This window comes from Adiantum capillus-veneris, chromosome 10 (assembly GCF_014529385.1).
Source record: "Adiantum capillus-veneris isolate H3 chromosome 10, ASM1452938v2, whole genome shotgun sequence".
Lineage (NCBI taxonomy): Eukaryota > Viridiplantae > Streptophyta > Polypodiopsida > Polypodiales > Pteridaceae > Adiantum > Adiantum capillus-veneris.
Genome location: NC_140940.1, coordinates 141791114 through 141811027, shown reverse-complemented (window position 1 = coordinate 141811027; position 19914 = coordinate 141791114).

Genomic DNA, 19914 nt, shown 5'->3' with positions numbered 1-19914 from the left:
TTGGATCACCAGGTGATGTACGGCAGACAGGGAAAGTTGAGGGTAAAAAAATGAGCTGGGGGATATTTTTTGGGGAAAAAAAGCTTGAAATTCCCTTGGGGGCTACCGCTTCACAGGACGACACGTGGCGGATTTTCATCCCACATGCGGGCGCGTGAAGCTTGAGTTCTGTGTATAAGTCCGCAAAGCGGCACCAATGTTGGGCATCAAAGTGAAGCAGAGGAGAGCTGGGAGCTCTGTGGCTATGGCGTAAGCGCTGGGCGTTGTGTGGTCGAAATGGGTGGCCCGCGGCGGCGCTCAGGGTACGCCTATGGTGGTTTAGACCAGCACTGGCACCGCAATCGTGCCAGCGTGAGGGTAGTGGTGGTGATGTGGAGCGCTCGCCCCGCATGGGGCAGTTCCCACGACCCAATGGGCCCCAAAATTTTAAAAGGAGAGAGAGGGGGGCAATAGCGACATCGCTATTGCCTCCCCCCTAGGTAAGCGGAAGGTCCCGCAAGGATTAATCATAGAGAGAGAGCCTGGAGGTCTCCAAGGTGTGCAAAGCCAACCAAAGCTAAGGGCCAAAGTGAAGGCCAATTGGGCCTGAGAGAAAAAGGGTTGATAGAAGCCGGAAAAAATCGAAACAAGAGCAAAAAAATGGAATTCAAGGCCAAATGAGGGCAAAGAGAAGTCAGATGGATAGAAGGAGGGAGTCAAAGTCAAAATTGAGCACCATAAGGTGAGCCTAAAGAGGGTAAAAAATGAAAGGTAAAAAAAAAAAGAAAAAGCTAGGGGGCAATAGTGACATCGCTAATGCCCCCCCAAGTGCAAAGAGTGAAGAAGAGAGAGATAGAGCAAAGCGGGGCCCTCTTTCCCAAAAGATGCCAATTCAAGATGTCAAGTGGACCAATTAAATTCTAAATTCCCAAATGAAATCCCCCCCCTATAAAAGTAAAAAATGGATCAAATTAGGGACTTTTTTTATTGGCCTTTTGAGGTGCCGTTTGAAGCCTACAAAGTGGAGTTCTCAAGCAAGCTAGCCCCTTTGTAACTTTTGCTTGAAAATGGCCATGGTGATGGCAGTGCAAGCCCGTGTAAGTGTTTTTTGAAGTGCAATCAAGCCATAGTTGCCTCGCGTGCTGTTGTTTCCCATTCCCCCCTTCTCTTTCTCCTGCTTTCATGGTTCTCCTCAGTGCCGGCTGTGTGGAAGTGTGTGCCCCCCCGGACCGATGGTGTTTTGAGTGAGAGAGTGAGATTGAGTGTCTGTGCATGCGTAAGGGTGGAGACAGGTAGTGGTAGTAGGTGTATCTTGTGTGGTGGTTTGTAGAGGGTGTGAGCAGTGGAAGTAATCGAGCAGGCGGTAGTCTGCTAGTGTGAGTTGTGTGTTTGAAGGTGTTTTCTGAGAGGATAGGGGTGTTGTGAATACCCTGAGCTATAGAGAGGCCCTTTTGTTTGTGCTGTGCGTGTTCCCCCATTCCCCCTCTCCATCTTCTGGTGCCCCCACGGAGGAGCACACTGATTGCTCTTAGTTGATCGAAAAGAAGAGGTTTTTTGCGTTGGAAGTCATGGCAGTTAGAAGCTATGGACCAATTTTCATAGAAGAAGAGAGCCCTGACGAGTGGATGGCAGATTTCGAGTTGTACATGCTATCGTTGCGCATGCCGAACGAGGATAGAAAAATGCAGACTTTTTCTTTGGTGATGCGTGGTAGAGCTAAAGCATGGTACGTCGCATTGGAAGGTGAGCCGAAGCAAACATGGCCGGCTCTATGGGTGAGGTTTCTTCACGACTTTTGCAAAGAGACTTCTGCAGTCGAGATGGATGCAAAGATGAAGGCGCTTAAGCAAGATGTAAGTGAAGAGTTTAATTTGTTTTTGGGTCACTTTGAAGAGTGTTGGGAAGAACTAGTGGCAGCCATGCAGTTGACTAATGGAGACTACTTCAAGTTGGACAAATTCATGGCGTGTCTTCATCCCAAGGTGAGAGAGAAAGTTGATTTTGAGAGCCCAAATAATTACAATGGTGAGGTAGCCATTGCACGGTTGAAGAGCAGGAAGATAAAGAAGAAGATAGAGTAGGGCGTGTCAGGCTACGAGACGATGGCCCATGTTGAACCGCAGAGTCTGAGAGAGACTGCACACGAAGGTAATCATGGAAACTGAGGTGTAGCTGTTGTGCCGCAAAATTGGGTGCACACAGTGCAAGATTTATCCGAGAAGATGTAGGAGTTGTGGCTCAATGTCATGGATAGAGGACATCCAAGAGGAGCAAGGGATAGGGCAAGACCGTTTTGTGGTAGGTGTTATAATTGTGGAGAAGAAGGGCACTATGCACCCAATTGTCCTCAACCGTAGAGAGAAAGAGGAGGTATGTACCTACTTTTTGGTAGAGGTCGAGGTCAAGGACAATACAGTAGTCCAAGAGAGAAAGCGGTGGAGAATCCTATGCAGCTAGCTCCGCAAAATGGAGGTGAGGTCCCTAGAGTAAACATCATAGGGGTGGATAAACAGGATGTCAAAGTTTTAGCCAATATTAGAGCAAGAGTTGAGAGGGAGACAGAGACAAAATGGGAAACTAGAGCCCGCAAAGGTAAAGAGAAGGTGTACGAAGGTAGAGAGCAACCCGAGCCTAGCAAAAGAAGGAGGCATCGCAAGATCAAGCAAGCGGATTTACAGCTAGGACGAGGCTATCCTGAGTACAATCTAGTGAGTGACATTCAAAATCAAAAGTCAAATATTATGTTTGGTCAGTTGTTAGCTTTAAATCCAAAGTTAAGAAGGCAGTGGTCCACAAGTGTTAGTACCAGGCTATCGAGAGCTAAGGGAAATGTGCAAGCAGTGCAAAACATGGCCTTGAAGGTGGGTAGCCCCACTGATGTTCTTCCGCTTGTGGATGCAATCATAGAGAAGAGGATGCAGGTACAAGCCTACATAGACGGTGGAGCACAGGTTTGTGTCATGACGGAAGCATCCATGAAAGAGATAGGGGTCAAGGCAGTAGTCAACCCAAATGTGCGCATGAGGATGGCTAACAATACTAAATCCAGGTGTTTGGGTGTGGCGTAGGATGTGAAGGTCAAGGTGATGAGCATAGAGTGGATGATAGACTTTTTCGTGATGAAGGCAGGGGGTAATGCTTATCCAATCATTTTGGGTAGTCCATGGCTTTTGGCAATAGGTGCAAAGTAGGATTGGGAGACCAAAGTGTTCACTTTTCCTGACAAAATGAAAGGCAGACAGGTTGTGCTTGATTTGAAGACCAAGGAGAGTAGTTCTCATCCTATGGCAGTTAGAGATGAGGGCGATACGACGAGCTATGAGTACGAGACCTAGACGGGCTATGATGAAGGCTATACTAGCACAGAGGAAGAGGAGAGCAAGGATGACATGTTGAAGATAGATGCAGACTTATTCAGGGTCACCATAGATGACTCTCCACCTAAAGAAGAAGGTATGCAGTGTCAAGCTCATGGTTTAAGCCTAGAGGAGGTTTCGAGCATGATAAGTGAAGATTTAACCAAGGGTGAAAAGGAGGGCTATGTTCAACTATGTGAGTCCTATTCAAATCTGTTTGCGATGGAGTACAAGCATCTGCGAGGTGGAGCAAAAGATTGTTCTTAAGGAGGGACATAAGCCTAAAGCACAGAAGCTGAGAAGACTAGGATAAATTCAAAAGGAAGCCCTTTGGCAGGAGATCAATAAGTTGTTGGAGGCAGGCATCATATATCCTGTGGAAGAGTCAAAGTAGGTCTCGCCAGTGGTCATAACCCCTAAGAAAAATGGGAATTGGAGAGTGTGTGTCGACTACAAGCCATTGAATGCCGCGACCAAGAGGAATCACTATCCCTTGCCGTTTCAAGATGAAATCCTAAACCAGGTGGCTGGACATGAGAGATACTCTATTATGGATGGATTTTCGGGGTACTTTCAGATAGGGTTGCACTTGAAGACCATCTGAAGACCACATTCATATCTCCATCCGGTTGTTTTTCTTACCATAGGATGCCATTCGGATTGGTGAATGCATATGCCACGTTCCAAGGTTGGATGGTCCATACTTGGGCCGGTTTATTAGGGTCTTCATGGATGATATTGGCTGCTATAGTTCAAGGTTGGAGCACCTATCGAAGCTCCAATTATTCTTTCAAAGGCTTGATGAAGAAGAAGGTCAGCTGAATCCCAAGAAATGCAAGCTAGCGCAGCCTCGAGCACAGCTGTTGGGTCATGTGGTGTCGCAAAACGGTATAGAGGCGGATCTTGAGAAGGTGAAGGCATTGGTGTTGATGGAGCCGCCCATCAGATGCTCAAGGTTTGGCTTCATTTGTTCATAAGTTGAAGTATTTGTCACGTTTCTTTTGGATGCTGTCGCAATATGTACATCCTCTTCAAAAGAGGGCTCAGCAGATGCATGGTTATGAGTGGGATGAGGAAGCTCATGAGGCTTTTGATAGAGTCAAAGAGGTTTTGTGTTAGTTGCCAACGGTGTGTCCTCCCAATCAAGAGGATCACTTTTATGTGTCTATGACCATGGGCACAGTTGCTATTGAAGCGGTTCTATTGCAAAAGGTAGGAAGAAGCTACAAGCAGATATACTTCGAGAGCATGGTGATTAGCCCAGGAGAGGCTACCTACACCGAGGCGGAGGAGTGGATGATGGATCTAGTCTTCGCTTGCAGGAAGTTCAAAGTCCACTTTGATTGTGTGTAAGTTTTTTGTGTTGACGGCGGCTAATAATTTATTGCCAGAGGTAGTGCTGCATTTGAAGCCAGGAAGGAGGATTATGAAGTGGGTGTTGGAGCTACAGGAAATCGAGTTCAAGTTTAGGGTATATCACACGAGTCGGTCTCACCTGGCAGACATTCTTGTCAGAAAGGGCATCGATTTACCAACCTATCCAAGGGTGGTGCGAGATGAAGCTAAGGAGGAACCCGACTTGGAGGATGCTTTTACTATGTGGTTCGATGGGGCATATAGAAGGGTAGTGCAGAAAGCAGGAGGAGGTGTGGTGATACACGACCCACATGACAAAACTATATTCTCAAAGGCATATGATCTAGAGGATGTCCAAACCAATAATGAGGCGGAGTATCTCACTCTGCATTTGTGTCTTAAGCAGTGCATAGAGTTCGGCATTTCGAGGTTGGTGGTGAAGGGAGATGCATTGCTAGTCATCAAGCAACTGTTAGGCCAATGGCAGGTAACGCGCAATTTCTTGAAGCATTGGTTCTTTTCCATCAAAAATATGTTTAATTCTTTTGAAGAAGTCCAATTCAAGCATGTGAGGATAGCAGAATCAAGAGGCGGATCAACTAGCTAGCAGCAAAGTACAGGTGCATGTTGGAGGTCTATACGTGGCCCCAGCCACTTATGCAGGTAGGGAGACTCTTAAAGAGATTAAAGGCTTTTTGAGTACAGGGCAATGTTTAGAAGGTTTTTCCAAGCTACAAAAGAGAAGAGTGGTGCAAAAGGCCCACAAATTCACACTGGTAGGTGAGGATCTCATGAACTATGGGCGTGACTGAGTGCTTAGAAGGGTGCTATACAAAGAGGAAATATGAATGGTGCTAGAGCAATGCCATGAAGAGAGTGGACACCAGGGCAAAGATCAGGTTCTATTTCGAGTGCTTAGAGCAGGATTTTGGTGGCCTTCCATTGTGAAGGATGTACATTACTGGTGCAAGACGTGCCACGAGTGTCAGACTATAGGTGAAAGACGACTAGTAGTGGAGTCATAGGGCGCCATCATCGCACAAAGCGCCTTTGAGAAGTGGGGTCTGGATGCTATAGGCCCTCTCCCAAAGTCTACTAGTGGAAAGAAGTATGTGGTGGTAGCCATTGACTACCTCACAAGGTGGGTCGAGGCCAAAGCAGTGAAAGAAGTAAATGCAGTGGATCAGTTTCTGTTTGATAATATTTGTTGCCGTTTTGGTGTTCGATGGGTGTTAGTTTTTGATAGGGTTCAGGGGTTTAGAAGCAAGCTCATGAGTGCATTAGTGGAGAAGCTAAAGATTCAGCATAGTTTTCCTCACCCTATCACCCCCAATGCAATGGTCTAGTCGAGAGTGCAAATGGTCAAATTGTCAAGATGATAACGAAGTATGTGTATAAGCAGGAAGCTGAATGGGAAGAAAATCTAGAAAAGTGTCTGTGGGCGTATAGAACATCTATAAAGTGGCTACAAACTTTACTCCATTCGAGCTTGTCTATGGTAAGGAGGTCGTGTTGCCAGTGGATGCACAGCTAGGTGCTTTAAAGGGTATGTGGAGTGTCAATGCCACTCAACAAGGGGTTCTATAGGATCAGATAGCCAGCTTGGAGGCTTTGCAGATGGATAGAGAGGCAGCGGTAGACTACTATGTGAAGCAGAGAGAGAAGCGGGTTGCCAAAATCAATCAAAACCTGTCGAAAAAGAAGATAGAGGAAGGAGACCTGGTCATGAAGTATGAAAGCTACCTGGATTTCACATTCCAAAAAAAGTTCAAGAAGAAGTGGGCAGGTCCGTATAAAGTGAAGAAGGCCTTTCCAAATGGGACGTATCAACTGGTAAGAGCAAATGGAAAGCTTCTTAGGGACAGGGTGAATGGTGTGCGTCTTAAATTGTATTTCGAGAGGAGTCTAGTGCGTGAAGTGCAAAAAATTATAGTTAAGGGGGTGGGCAACCCACCTAGACCATGCAGTGTATGAAAGAAAGGAGATGAAGCTTTTGTGCATAGCCTGTATATACAGTTATGGTTTTGTGAGTGCTTTCAATCGTCAATTGGTGTGCCAGTTTCAAAGTTCTGTACATATGCTTTTGGTCAAACATAAATGTTTGACGAGGGTGCTGGGCAATGATGGTGTAGCTAAAGTTGGTCGAAGCTAGTAGGGGGTCTATGCTAGGAAAAGGGTGCAGTTGAGTGCAGTGCAGAAGGCTAGGACAGGTGCTAAGACCCTTGGCAACCGAAGAGTAGCGGGAATGTATGCTTAAAGAGGTTTTTTAGGCCAAAAAGGCAGCAGGATAGTCAAGATAGGATGGCAGATGAAGATGTCCAAAATGCCAAGTCAAAGCTCTAGAATGTAGAGTTTAGCATGCTCTAGAAGCCGATCCAGACGGCTCGTCAAACGGAGCCCCAGTGCTCAAGATATTGCGGTTTAAAGTTGAAGTGTGTAGCAGATCCCCGACGAACAGGGCAGCTAGGGACAGGTGGCCCAGGCAGATGTCAGTGTATACATATGTAGTGCTTGAGTTGTGGAGCATGCTTATCTTCTCGGATTGCAAATCGAAGCTCTGGATGGCAAGTTATGGCAATTAGAAGATTTTTCAGGGGCCGAGTCTACGCACATTTGACCGCACTGGAAAATGCACCATCTAGCATTGTTTCGGCCTCGCCAAGGATCTCGATGAAAGTATGTACCATGTGGAGCTAGCACGAATCAACTGCACGTCAATCAGATATTCGGTTGATCAGATACTGCGAGACGAAGTTGGGAGCATTTGGACAGTGAATAATTGCAGATGATTTTTTCAGTTTTTCATGGCCTTGGATAGCGAACGACAGGGAGTCGGAATGCAGTGGTGTTGGCACGGCCAGGGACCGATAAAGTGGAGACTCGACACCGCTTTGGAATTCGGTGATTGGATCACCATGTGATGTACAACAGACAGGGAAAGTTCAGGGGGGAAAAACAACCTGGGGGATATTTTTTGGGGAAAAAAAGCTTGAAATTCCAAGCCCTTGGGGGTTACCGCTTCACAGGCCGACACGTGGCGGACTTTCATCCCACATGCGGGCACGTGAAGCTGGAGTTTCGTGTATAAGTCCACAAAGCAGCGCCAATGTTGGGCATCAAAGTGAAGTGGAGGAGAGCTGGAAGCTTCGTGGCTATGGCGTGAGCGCTAGGCGCTGTGTGGTCGAAATGGGTGGCCTGCGGCGGCGCTGCAGGGCGCACCCGTGGCGGTTTTGGCCAACACTGGCGGCGTAGTTGCGCCCGCGTGAGGGTAGTGGTGGTGACGTGGTGCGCTCGCCCGACATGGGGCAGTTCCCACGGCCCAATGGGCCCTGAAATTTTAAAAGGAGAGAGAGGGGGCAATAGCGACATCGCTATTGCCTCCCCCCCTCAGGTAAGAGGAAGGTCCCGCAAGGCTTAAGCATAGAGAGAGAGCCCTGAGGTCTCCAAGGTGTGCAAAGCCAACCAAAGCTAAGGGCCAAAGTGAAGGCCAATTGGGCCAGAGAGCAAAAGGGTTGATAGAAGACGGACAAAATCAAAACAAGGGCACAAAAATGGAAGTCAAGGCCAAATGAGGGCAAAGAGGAGTCGGATGGATAGAAGGAGAGATTCAAAGTCAAAATTGAGCACCATAAGGTGAACCTAAAGGGTAAAAAATGAAAGGTAAAAAAAAAAAAAGAAGAAGCTAGGGGGCAATAGTGACATCGCTAATGCCCCCCCCCCCAAGTGCAAAGAGTGAAGAAGAGAGAGATAGAGAAAAGCGGTGCCCTCTTTTCCAAAAGATGCCAATTCAAGATTCCAAGTGGACCAATTAAATTGTAAATTCCCAAATTAAATACCCCCCCTATAAAAGTAAAAACTGGATCAAATTAGGGGCTTTTTTTCTTGGCCTTTTGAGGTGCCGTTTGAAGCTTGCAAAGTGGAGTTCTCAAGCAAGCTAGCCCCTTTGTATCTTTTGCTTGAAAATGGCCATGGTGATGGCAGTGCAAGCCCGTGTAGGTGTTTTTTGAAGCGCAATCAAGCCATAGTTGCCTCCCGTGCTGTTGTTTCCCCTTCCCCCCTTCTCTTTCACCTGCTTTCATGGTTCTCCTCGGTGCCGGCTGTGTGGAAGTGTGTGCCCCCCCGGACCGATGGTGTTTTGAGTAAGAGAGTGAGATTGAGTGTCTGTGTGCGTGCGTAAGGGTGGAGACAGGCAGTAGTAGTAGGTGTATCTTGTGTGGTGGTTTGTAGAGGGTGTGAGCAGTGGTAATCGAGCAGGCGGTGGTCTTCTAGTGTGAGTTGTGTGTTTGAAGGTGTTTTCTGAGAGGATAGGGGTGTTGTGAATACCATGAGCTATAGAGAGGCCCTTTTGTTTGTGCTAGGCGTGTTCCCCAATTCCCCCTCTCCAACGTGCAATGAATAGGAAGGGAGGAATTTTGGGTGGATACAGGCATATATAGGCGTATGCACACCAAACCCTGTAAAAACTCTATTGTTTCGAAGAAACCCATGTAATTCAGCTTAGGATGATTTGTAGTCATGATGTAATTAGACAATACCCTTTTTACTCCTCTGAGTCTACATCCTTGTAAGATGCCAGGCGGTCGTGGGAAAGCCCCCTTAACTTTTAAAGTCAAAACCCTTAGTTTTGAGAGATTTTTGTCATTAGTTGGAAGAATAAAAAAACGTGCACTGTGGAGGCCTCTTCCTCCTTCAACTTGTAATTTTCTTTTTTCCTGAGCTAGTAATCAAAAATTGTTTCCGAATAGCACATTGCATTCCTTGTCTCTTGCTCTACAATGTAAATATAATCATTTCCAATTCTGTTGTGGTTAGCGACGCATTGTTTGTGAGCTAAATGCATTGATTTGGAGGTTAAAATGGTTGTTTTTTGATGTTTTGACCATGGATAAGTGTTCATTGAGTTCCTTGTCTATTGCTCTACAATCTAAGTGTAATCATTTCCAGTTCTATTGTGGTTCACAACGCATTTTTTTAAAGCTAAATGCATTGATTTGGAGGTTAAAATGGCTGTTTTTTGATGTTTTGACCATGGATAAGTGTTTCTATGCTTAAGGAAGACCTTTCCAAGTACTTCTATTTTAGTTTTATGCACATTTTTTGTGATGGATTGTGATTTATGTACCTTCCCAGATGGTGACAAAACTTTGTAGGATTGAGCCCTTAAGTGTTGTGATACCTCTTCTTAAGTTTTATGGCATTCGGGATTCGTTTGGATGCCAAAAAGGCGTGATGACCTAGAGTGGTGAGATTGGATGCATACTGATTGTCTGACTAAGAAGTGGTTGATTTGTTTGTGTCGTAGAACGAGTAGCCCCTGAGTTCACATTGGTGAGATTGACACTCTCATTAAGTCTCCGTGCCCCATCCCGAGTCGCTTCCTTGCATATTGACATTATGTTAGTATAAAAGAGCTATGCTACAGGCGTCCATCGCGGCGACCCGCTAATAATGCTTCCAGATTCCCTTTATATGTTCATTGAATCCTTGTAGGGAAAGTGACTTTGAGATGATTTAGTAAATTATATCATAAGTCTCTTATTTGATATTTTATTGGGAGAGTGAGTTTCTAGGAAGATGAACAAGGTCCAAATACAAGCATGTAATCTGAGAGGGGGAACTTGTGTATGACTTAAACTCGAGTAATCCAGCATTGGTACTACTCTGGCAATTTAAATGAACAAGACTATGCATGTAAAGAAATGTAAAGAACATGCAATACATTCTGGCCTTAATTCAAAGACCGTTGTCAAAATTATTCTTGTCAAAGGGGAAAACAAATTTTGTAGAAAGGCAATATTCCAGCATAAGCACCTCGAATCAACAATAAATCATGGAAACCAAGCCTAGGCAATTGTGGATACTTAAACGACATTCCAATCCACGTGAGCCTACATTGCCTACACAGAATTTAAACCACCACAAATTGCCCATCGCTGTTGGTACTAACCCAATGGACCTCTGTCTTCGACATCCAAAACACAGTCAAATGTGTATGGCAACCTAAACAACCTCGTCTTCACGATGCCTCTTCTAGAGAATCCAAACCTAAGAAATTTGGATGGCAACCCAAACAATGTCAAAAAGCAACCCAACAATCAACATCAAAACTTTTGCAGGTCACAGTCAAACCCAGAGCGCATCTTCTCCAATTACTATTGTTCGGACCACGCAGCTTCCAGGGAACCTCACCACCAACAGCCACTAAACATATTGTTCAGCACTTATCTCTTGCACAACATTTTGTTTCCCCATGCATATCCTCCAACAGCATCATAGAGCCACACTATATGTCCATGCATACCCAAGCACTCTGACACGTGTACGTCGGGGACAACTTACTCTAGGAAGGGGGGAAATGCAGCAGGATTATCATTTGTATATATTATTATTATCATCTTACATCTTTTATTTTTGTTTCCTTTCCTTTTCTTTTATTTAGAAAATATATAACAAGTTTTTCAGAGCCTGACAGACTCTTAATTGGCATAATCATGAGCCATACCGTCACCATCTAATACCAGAATAAGAGTATGTATATAAGGTAGGCTACACTAATTTTGGCTAATTTCTGGCCGACGAATAATCATTGTAAATCATTTTCTTTTACAAAAAAAGCAAAAAACGACAGGTAATCACAAAAAATTGATAAGTCGAGCCACAAAATTTCAAAATTGACTTTTGAAAGCAAACGCGACAACTCCAAAGCAAGGACTTCGAACATGGAAAATATGGAAAGATTCGACACAAGATGAATTTTAAGCCAACTTCTAAAGGATCAAAACTGCAGATTGAACATCATTTGTAAACCAAGTGTCAGAATGACGAACGGTTTGAACCGCAGGTGAAATGAACAACAAGATATGATCAATGAAGGTAAGTATAACTGGGGCATTCCGGGTAGACTGGGAACATATAGTCAAATGGGGCAACATAAGCTCATTTGCATTCAAAGAGAGAGAGAGAGAGAGAGAGAGAGAGAGAGAGAGAGAGAGAGAGAGAGAGAGAGAGAGAGAGAGAGAGAGAGAGAGTTTCCGGAGTTGCTTCTGCCCACTATGACCACCTCGATAAATCTTACTACACGAGATTTGACAAGTATGATCATTAACCTTGCAAGAGCATGTGTGTGTGTCCCATACTGCATCACACTGCCAAAACAACAAATGAAAGCAGTACAAGGTCACAAAATTGGCAAACTAAGAGGGCCAATGGGGAAATCCAAACCCATCAAAAACCAAAAATAATTCATCAATAGACCCCAACTAACTGATAGAATCAGCCAAGGCAAAAATAACAGAAAAAAGTGGTGGAACATGGATCATGATCCATGTTCCCCAAACCCTAAAAACATGGAAATTTCGACAGGAGCAACAATAGAGGGTCAGAAACACACTCCTATGACTGGCTTTTCAAAATGCGTCCCAACATGGATCGCGATCCATGTTCCTTTTTCCAAAATCAGGATAAAAGTGGCTCACTAGCTGGACAATGTACAAATGGTACTAATGTTGCAAAATGATCACAAAAAGTGCTCTAAAGATCATCAAACCCTCATGGATTGCTACTTTCAGTCTGCAAATGGTCTTTTGGTAATTTTCACAGGAAAAAAGGTGAAATCCCAAGAAAAAAACTCAGAAGAGGACAGGTGATGGGATGCCAGCAAGACCTGTCAAGAATGGCTAAAGATAAAGTCCTGACAAATTTTCAAATTATTGCTAAGGTCAATTGGGAGATTTCACACTCTCCTCGGAGCCTATCAAGCAACAAGCAATTATAACCTAAGGATGGTGGTACGATCAAAACTAAGAAAAATTTACTTGCAAAATGGTAAAAATTACGAGCTTCAGTTTGTCTTCTCAAAAGAAATCAATGACAGGTGAAATTTGCCAAGGAACCAGGCAAAGCTAGGAACTACAGACCTAAATCATCAGAAATCAAAACAATGATAGATCACAGGCAAAAAATGAGTCCAAAAAGTGGTTTCCAGAAACAGATATGGTCAAAATACAAAAAACATGGCCATAAACTAAAAAATGGGGCAAACTAAGGAAAAACATGTCCAAAGTTGAAAAAATTTCACCAGTGTACTAGGAAAACCTATGGGAACAAATGTGCACAAGAATTGTATCAAAATTCTGTCCAACATGGATAGCGATCCATGTACCTTTTTGCCCAATACAAGCAAAAACCATGTCATCTGATTCAATATATTCAAGAAAGCCAAGCCATGGAGTTTTCAACCATTTGAATCCCAAAATCCACTTCAAAAAGCCAAAAATATCTAAATCTACAAATGATTTACAAAATTTAGCCCAAATGTCAAACCAATGATCCAAAACCCAAAATTTTTGGACCAAGCCATAATCTAGATGAACCCTACCAGATGGTATCATCAGATTTCCAAAATGTTGCCCAACATGGATCCCAGTCCACGTACCTTTAGCTCTAAATCCATAAAAAACTGCTCAGTAGCATCTCCATATGCCCGGGAACAACTTCTGAAAGTTAGAATTTTCAAATGCTTCCCAACATGGATCGCGATCCATGTTCCTTTCTTCCAAATTTCATCTGTCTAATTACATTCTTGTGCCTATAGTAATCCTATATGCACTGGTGAAATTTGGTCAAATTTGGAGTAGTTTTGACAAAGTAATGCTCATTTTTTCATTCTATGGTCAATTTTAGACTTTTTTGACAATTTTGATCATTGGCTAAAACCTATTTTAACTTGCTAAAATTGGCAACAAGATGCCTCGAAGGAAAACACAAAGGAAGTGGAATGCGGAACCTTACGAGATAACCGATATCTCATCAAATGAGAAAGCTCAGCTCACCAAACAAGTACTTGAAGCAATTCCGGTGCGAACATCTTTATCGGAATGTTTCAAGCAATAGACGGAGAAATTGTAAGGCAACAATCTTTCCACAGGAAATGTGGACTTTGCACCAAAAACCAGAAGTGCAAGCAGGGGGTAGGTGCCTACAGCTAGACAATTTCTTACGACTGCCTCCTTGGGGAACAAATTTTAGACGAGCTCACAAGTTCATAAGTTCAACTCAGTACAACGGGGAAGCAACTCTGACAGACAAGGATGGGGCAGTCATCAAGGTAAAGATCACAGCGGAAATCATCAATGAAGCCCTCCACCTGGCGGAAGGGACACACAATCTATTGCGGAAAACAAAGGCAATAGATAATGACAAAGCCTTTTTCAAGCAACGAGGCCACAAGCTCACGTATCAAGACCTCATCTATTCAGAAACTGAACTGCCATTGCGCCTTATCTTGCAACATTTCAAGGTGCAGAAGCCGCCTAGATACACCAAACCTTTGTTGCATAGTGTTGACAAGCCAACCTTTCAACAACGCTTCTACAAAGATTCCATGAAGATTCCTCAAAGATTCTTTAAAGATTCCATATGAAGATACTGATGAAGCGATGAAGATTAAGATGGATGTTGTAATGTGAAGATACAAGCTCATGGACATCATCGAATATCTCGTTATTATCATTTTGAGCCATTACGGCCACTTTTGTAATGTTTACAGGAACTTCATATTTTAAGTTGGCAATTGTATTTTGGCCCCAGATGCTTGTTGGATGAGCAAATCCACCTCACTGTGTTGTAATTAAGCTCTATAGAAGCCTAGGGATAAATCAGGTCATTTTGGCCGGACATTAGGTTTTCTAAGGCGTAGTATATAAACCAAAACCTAAAGCTTTGTAAGGGGACTTCTAATAATCTTATCTTCTATGTCGACTGGGAGAGTACGAGAGAGTGAGAGTGTATGTGTGTGTGCTACAAGAGCTACAGTGGTCGGAATCGCAAACAGAGAGCAGCAACGTGTTGCCCACGAGGAGAGCTACGCGTTGATGCTTACATCATGCACGTTCGTCTGTGTTTTGGTAGATTCACTGGCGAGCTACTTTTGGAGTTTCGATGAGTAAACGTTGTCCATTTTTGCATTTCAACATATCCACGCAATCAGAGCGAGTAGAGCTACGCATTAGGCATCTTAGTTTTTGGAAACGTCGACCTGCAAAAACGTGTCAGACGTCCTACATGATTCTGCACCGGGTGTTTTTGTGTATGGTTTTGGGTCACGGACCTTAGGGAGAGTGTCCTATTGGTGTTGATAGGATATCCCTCAAGTTTCATAACGTTTCGAGAACTCTAATGGGATTTTGGCTTGCGGTAGCATCATAGGAGACTCTCACATTCACAGAACCGATGGCATGTAGATTTGATATCTCTATAGGAAGTAGTCATTAGTCGGTCGAGTAGAGGTTGACACCCTTTGCTTGCTTCCACGCACCCACAGGTCGAGCTTCGTCCTCAGTTGACATTATATGTTAGGTGAGTTCTCGCTATGCTAACGTCCGTCACGGCGTATCCGCCAACATTGCCGCCGTTGTCGGGGACGAGGGCCCTAAGTAGGTGAGCGAGACTAGTCCTTGAGGATAGAGGTCCCTCTGGCTTGCCAGAGTATATTCATTCTTTTAGATAGGATCGGAGAGTGGTGGACTCTTTTGGTCTTAGAGGGAGTCTAGGGAGTGTGTGTCTGGCCTAGATCCTTCGACTTAGGTAGTATTAGGTAGGAGATAGGTGTGGATTGATGGGGAGTTGGTGAGGTGGAAGAGGTGAAAAGTCAGCTAGAGAGTCTGTGTGAGGCTAGAAGACGACTTGAGCATCAAAAATTTCACCATCGCATGTGATGAGTAGGAGTAGAGTAAGTAGGACGTACTGATTTTGATCTTGAGCATATCATGCATGTCATATTTGCTACTAGGCTCATCAAAGTTGTGAAAACATAAAATCAAGGAAAAGGTAAAATTGCATTTGAATGCTTGCTTGATGATTGATAATTGTTGTGAGTAGTCCAAAGGGGTTGGCAGAGCTTAAGAGAAAGTTAGAACTGCAAAAATCCAATTTTGTCATTGGGGACATCCTACACTAGGATGTCTCTAGAGGTAAAACACTGAAGATTTTGAAAATTATGATATCACCAATGTGTTTAGTGGAGGTATTTTACCCTAAGAACATGTTGAGTTGAGTGTTTTTACATGTTTTTGGTGTCCAAAAGTCAAAAGGTGAAGCTAGATAGCGAGAAAAATTCATAAAGTGCTTGTTTTGAGTGCTTGTTGTTCTTTTGAGTGTCGTTGGTGAATGATATCAAGTGTAGAGGCCATAAAGAAGCATAAAAAATACTCCTGTCAGGAAAATCATGCAAGAGACATCCTACGCGTAGGATGTCTCTAGGGCCATTTTGGGGCAACATTTTGCAAAACTGATATCACCAAAGTGTTTCCAGGATCTAGGGGATTAAGCGGGACAAAAATTGGATCATTTGGAGCAGATAGACATCCTACGTGTAGGATGTCTCAACGCTAGATTTGGGGGCCCATACCATTTTTTGACCAAACCAAAGTGTTTCTTAGCATAAAAGAAGCCTTCACACCAAGTTTGGACAAAATTGGAAATCATTTGAATGGGTAAACAGCTTGAGGAAACCCTAGAATCTGAAGCAAAATCTTGAGTGTCTGACTAGCTCAAAGTTGTCAAAATCACCAAATTTGGACATATTGGGAATCAACACACCAAGGAGAACCTCTGGACCAGATCTTACTTCATTCTGAGAAAAAGCAAATTTGGGTGTAGGATGTCTCCAGGGCCATTTGGGGCAGAAATTTGAAAATTTTGAGGCTACCAGAGTGTTCATTGGGTGGGTTTTACCCTATGTTCACCTTGAAACGAGGATTTTGACCTTATTTCGGTTTCAAAAAGGCAAAATACGATGAATACCAGACATCCTACCCATTTGATATTGGGGAGTGATTGAGAGACGTAAACCTTTAGCTAACTTCATACACATGTTCTAAAAGTGTGTAAGGGTGTCTACCAAGTTTCATCTCATTTTGGACAATTAAACTGGGGTGAAGTGGACTTTAGCGTTTTTGGAAAGATTGTGCCCGGAAGAGCCGTTTTGGATGATTTTGACATCCAATTGAATTTCTAAGCATATCACTGTGTTGCTAGACTTGAGGAGAATCTCTAGACTTGATCTTGCTTCATTCTGAGCAGAAAAAAATTAGGGCGTAGTATGTCTCTAGGGGTTTTTGGGGAATGAATTTGGGAATTTTGAGACCACCAGTGTGTTCAGAGGGTAGGTTTTACCCCAAATACGTGCTGAGCTGAGTGTTTTCTCATGTTTTTGATGTCCAAAAGTCAAAAGGCGGAGTCAAAAAACTTAAAAAATCCATAAAGTACTTAAAGTGAGTGATTTTTGCACATTTTTTTTCATTTGTGGAGCTTACTAGAACTTGTTGTGACCATAAGGAAGCATGAGGAGCACTTCAATCTAAAAAAATAGGCAGTAGACATCCTACCCGTAGGATGTCTATAGGGTTATCTGGGCATAATTTTGCAATTCTGAAGTCACCAGAGTGTTTAGAAGGTAGGTTTTACCCTATTTACACTCTCAAACCTGGAATTTGACCTTATTTTGACACATTAAAGGCAAAAGATGAGAATTTCCAGACATCCTACCCAAATTGTGTACAAGGGGTGATTTTGAGACCAAACCATAAGTTGGCATCATATGCATGTTCTAAATGTTGTATTGAGTGTATGTCACAAGTTTCATCTCAGTTGGATGAGTAAAATTGAAGATAAAGTAGATTTTAGCGTTTTGTATCAAACAAAGGCAAGAATAGCCAGCTTTGAGAGCTTTTGGCATCCAAACCCAAATCTGAGCATACCATTGGGTTGTTGGACACAAGGAGAGTCTTAGGTTCAAATTTGAGCCAATTTTGAGCAAATAGACATCCTACCCGTAGGATGTCTCTTGCATGATTTTGAGGCCAAAACCCTACTATGACCATACCATAGTGTTGTATAGCCTTATATAAGCCTACTAGTCAAGTTTGGTCCAATTTAGAGCTGATTTGACTTGAAAATTCACCAGATCGGGCATTTAGCTTCTGAAATAGATACTTGATCATTTGACGAGCCTACAAGTGTCAGAATTAAAAAGTGAGAATAGATGTGTGTTTAGCACATCGAGGGGAGCCTTGGATTCAATCTTGGGATAAATCTGAGCAAAAAGACATCCTACCTGTAGGATGTCTCAAGGTCATTTTTAGGTCCAATTGAAATTTTGAGCATACCAGTGTGTTGTTAGACTCCAGGGGAACCTGTGGTTCAAATTTTGGCCAAATCTAAGCAAAAAGATATCCTACCCGTAGGATGTCTCCAGGTGCTAAATGAACTTTTCAGGAGATTTTGACCTCATACAATTGTTTATCATGTCGTATTAAGCTTAGCCATCAAGTTTCAAGTCATTTGGACATCATTTTCTCCGAATATAAGACATCCTACCCTCTGAGTGCACCAGAAGCTTATGCATCCCAAATCTTGACCTTTTGGCATCCAAATTCAATTCTGAGCATAGCATTGGGTTGACTCAAGGGGAATCTAGGGTTCAAATTTGGGCCAATTCTGAGCAAATAGACACCCTACCCGTAGGATGTCTCCTGCATGATTTTGGACCCTAGACCAACATTTGACAATACCAAAGTGTTTCATAGCATCTTATAAGCCTGCCATTCAATTTTGGTCCAATTTAGAGCTCATTTGACTTGAAAAATCAGCTGATAGAGTATTCAGGTTTTGAAACAGATTCTTGAGCATTTGACCAGCCTAGAGGAAACAAAAAGTGAGGATACCTGTGGGTTCAACACACCAAGGGGAGTCTCTAGACCAGATTTTATTCAATTTTGAGCAAAAAGACATCCTACCCGTAGAATGTCTCTAGGCCACTTTTATGGTCCAACTATAATTATGATCATATAGGCATGTTCACAGTGTCACAAAGATCCCAAATATTCTTTTAAAATTGAATTTGGACTCATTTTGACGATTCTAAACTGCATTTCACTATTTTGGCCATATCTTTCACAAACGATATTGGATTGGAAAAGTTTTTATATCAAAATGTAGCTTGAGAGTGACACTACAGATCTTAGAGGAGAACTTGAACTAAATGTATGACTTTGGCAACCATTTAGGTCAACTTTGAAAAAAACGTCGTTTAAGGCCTCAAAATGCATCCGAAAGTCAGGTGTGTCTAAAACCGACAGTTTGAAAGAATTGTGAGAAAACGGTCATGGTTTTGAACATAGTTTTGACTTTTCGCTAGGAGAGGGGCTAGTGAGCCATAAGCGAGGTCATCGGCTAGAGTCAACCCAGGCTTTGGAACAGACCGCTCAAATCGACCTAGAGCGGACACGAGTGCATGTGAGATTTTCATCATCGGGAATCTAAAATTTGAAACCAGATTTGGTCTCTAGGCCATCTAATTGACCATTGAAGACTGCTAAGTTAGTAGATTGAAATTATCTTTTGGGAAAACCATTGGTCATGCGCGAGAAGGTGTAAAAGTTAACTACGGGCTAGTGTAAAATTTGAGCGTCCATACAGAAATTTGGTAGCAGTAAGACCATACACAAGGACTCTTGATTTTGCAACCACATCCGCAACTTTTGGAGAACTTTAACACAAGATTTTTACTAGAAAATCACTACAACTTGTGCATAATTCTCTTGTGCTAGCTTAAGTTTAGTTCAGCTAAAAGCGAACTCGAAAGTCACCTCCAAGCTCAAGGCACAAGTGTGGCTGTCAAGGGTACATCAAGAATTTTTGCATTCATTGTGAAAAAGTTGCGAGCTAAATAGAATTTTGCAGAGTGTGTGCTAAAGTGAACACAGGTTAGCTCGACTCAAGAATCGTTATGAAGGGATTAGTTGTTGCAGTATAGTGGTAAGTTGCATAACTTATCACAGTGCTTCCAATAGATCGAGCCCTGCTAAAAATCTCTAGGCAAAGCAAGCAGCTAGACAAGTCAGTATCAGCCTTGGCAAGCAAGGGAGCTAAGAAGTTCAAGCAGTGCAAGCAAAGCCCAGTTCAGAAAACTTAGAGATTAAGGAATCCACAAAAGCTGAAGGACCTCAAGCAAAAAAGACCGACACAAAGGTGCTAATAATTTCTATTAGCATTGAGGCAAGCAATTAGAGCTATCACTAAACAGGTACAACAATGGAGTCAAGACGAACGCAATGGTGTCTCAAAGGAATCAGACCAGCCGAGACGAAGCTTCAAGTACATCCACAAAAATTACAAGAGAACAAATTTGGATCTATCTGATTGGCCACTACAAAGGACTGCC